The sequence below is a fragment of the Oncorhynchus kisutch genome, unplaced genomic scaffold (genome assembly GCF_002021735.2).
Source record: "Oncorhynchus kisutch isolate 150728-3 unplaced genomic scaffold, Okis_V2 scaffold1706, whole genome shotgun sequence".
NCBI lineage: Eukaryota > Metazoa > Chordata > Actinopteri > Salmoniformes > Salmonidae > Oncorhynchus > Oncorhynchus kisutch.
In genome coordinates, this window is record NW_022263651.1 from 972 (window position 1) to 3,963 (window position 2,992).

The 2,992-nt window shown below is 40.6% G+C and overlaps 1 long non-coding RNA gene across 1 annotated transcript; it reads left to right on the forward strand.

The window, feature by feature from the left end:
* Positions 1–773: 773 nt before the first annotated feature.
* LOC116367570 (uncharacterized) lies at positions 774–1,166 on the forward strand. The gene is made up of 3 exons (XR_004208398.1): positions 774–861; positions 942–978; positions 1,055–1,166. It is a non-coding gene; the product is annotated as an uncharacterized LOC116367570 (long non-coding RNA).
* The last annotated feature ends 1,826 nt before the right edge of the window (positions 1,167–2,992 follow it).

Genomic DNA, 2,992 nt, shown 5'->3' on the forward strand with positions numbered 1-2,992 from the left:
CATTCCTTCTGACAGAGCTGGTGTAACTGAGTCAGGTTTGTAGGGCCTTCTGCTCGCACGTGCTTTTCAGTTCTGCCCACAAATGTTCTATAGGATTGAGGTCAGGGCTTTGTGATGGCCACTCCAATCCCTTGACTTTGTTGTCCTCAAGCCATTTTGCCACAACTTTGGAAGTATGCTTGGGGTCATTGTCCATTTGGAAGACCCATTTGCGACAAAGCTTTAACTTCCTGACTGATGTCTTGAGATGTTGCTTCAATATATCCACATAATCTTCCGTCTTCATGATGCCATCTATTTTGTGAAGTGCACCAGTCCCTCCTGCAGCAAAGCACCCCCACAACATGATGCTGCCACCCCCGTGCTTTATGGTTGGGATGGTTTTCTCCGGCTTGCAAGCCTCTCTTTTTCCTCTGAACATGACGATGGACATTATGGCCAAACAGTTATATTTTTGTTTCATCAGACCAGAGGACATTTCTCCAAAAAGTACGATCTTTGTCACCATGTGCAGTTGCAAACCGTAGTCAGTTTTTTTATGGCGGTTTTGGAGCAGTGGCTTATTCCTTGCTGAGCGGCCTTTCAGGTTTATGTCGATATAGGACTCGTTTTACTGTGGATATAGATACTTTGGTACCTGTTTCCTCCAGCATCTTCACAACTTTGCTGTTGTTCTGGGATTTATTTTCGCACCAAAGCACGTTCATCTCTAGGAGACAGAACGCGTTTCCTTCCTGAACAGTATGACGGCTGTGTAGTCCCATGGTATGTATTCTTGCGTACATGAAATGCTCCCAAGGACGGTTATGTAAGCATTGGTGCACCAAGCATATATCCAACACTAGTGAAGGATTCTGCAAGGTAATGGTTCACTTTAACCTGCTCTGAACTTTGCTCTCTGAATTTGAAGGACTTTGTACTAATCATATATCTATCAACAGGAAAATATAATGGATTCATCCTCTAGAAGCTCTAATGGTGAGTATTGTTTTTTACATTGGTTACTTAACATTCTGTGTTGCTGACACTGTTTGCATTTCTTTCTGCTTTTTAGACCAGGAAGTTGCTGGTGCTCTTGCTACTCTAGTGTGATGGAATCAATAAACAACTTACTTTAAAAAATGCCTTGTCTCTTTGAAATGTTTCATGTCCATTGCTTGCTAATTGAGAACAGGTGGTGTGCAGTCAGTAGTAAAAATGACTACTGTTCAGTTAATTCTTTGGTTTTCTTATCTTTTACCTTTGCTACTGATTCAAAATAAAAGCTTGGGTCTACATAAGAGCATTTGTGATGGGGTGAGTTGTCAGACATTCCTCATATATTCATACTTTAGATGTAGGCATGCATTGTATACAGTGAGACTGTCAGACAAATCCCTGATTGAAGAGCTCTGGGGAAGTGTACAAAAAATGTCTGAAGCATTGATGGTCCCTAAGAACAGTGGCTTCCATCGTTTATAAATGGAAGAGCTTTGGAACCACCAAGACTCCCTAGAGCTGGCCGCCGGGCCAAACTGAGCAATCGGGAGAAGGGCCTTGGTCAGAGGTTATCAAGAACCCGATTGTCACTCTGACAGAGCTCGAGAGTTCCATCTCTGCAGCACTCCACCAATCAGGGCTTTATGGTAGTGTGGAGAGGTGGAAGCCTCTCCTCAGTAAAAAGCACATCACAGCCGGCTTGGAGTCTGCCTAAAGACTCTAAAACCATGAACAAGATTCTCTGGTCTGATTAAACCAAGAATGAACTCTTTGGCTTGAATGGCAAGCGTCACGTCTGGAGGAAACCTGGCACCATTGAGTGGCCCAGCCATAGCCCGGACTTAAACCCGATCAAACATCTCTGGAGAGAACTGAAAATAGCTGTCCAGCAAAGCTCCACATCCAACCTGACAGAGCTTGAGAGGATCTGCAGAGAGGCATGGTAGAAACTTTCAATTCTAAATCATAACGCAAATGAAACCTACAGTTCAGTTTATATAGCCATGGGGGAATGGAAACAGTTGTATGCATTTGGTTGTGAAGACTTTAGATTACATGTAAAAATAAAAGACAAAAGGAATACTAAAATAGCCAATGTATCGTGAAGTTGTATACATCACCCGAGGGGGGTCGAAATTGTTGTTCAAATGTTGCATATACATTTTTTAGTATCTAGATATTGTGTTATGTTAGAATGTCTAAACAACTATTGTATTAATTTGTCAGAAATATATAAATATAATGACAAAGTTTTACCTGCACCTGTATGCAGATGATACTGTTGTGTACTCAATTGCCCCGCCCTGCTGATCAGGCTCTATCTGATCTACATTAGGCTTTCATTATTTTGCAGAACACCTTTGACTTTAAATTATTATTGAATTCATGGAAAACTAAGTATGTTTTCTAGAGTACACAAAAATGATTTTAATGATTGAAGTGTACGTACCTGGTACTGTGTATCAATATATACCTTAAGTTGTCTTTTGAAAAACATGAATTAAGATGCTGAAAATAAAAGGGGCTTCTTCTATAGAAATAGGTCTGGCCTCTCGCTTAAAATAGTACAAAACAGATAATTCAATCAATGTTCTTACTGATCCTAGACTATTGCAAAATCATCTATATGAATGCAGCTGCCACTTCATTAAAGCCTAGAGCACTTTGTTTTATTATGGGTACAGGTTCAGTACACATCCCTGCATTCTCTATCATAAAGTAGGCTGACCCTCTGAGGTCACGTAGGTCAATTCGTTGCTCTCTTTGCCTTTCTAAAGCTCTTTTACATACTGTAAACTCCCTCTGTAGCTAACATCTACAATAACCATTAGATGTACGAGTCAGGGTTATCATACACAGTCTCATGGATTGCTAACTCTGGAAATTCCTTTGGTCTGTACAGAGTTCAGTAAATCAGCTCTTTGCCCCTTACTTGTGGAATAATCTCCAAGCTTCTCTAAACATGGATGTTTTGGTGTCTCTAGGTTCATTCAGACAAATCAAATGTATTTAT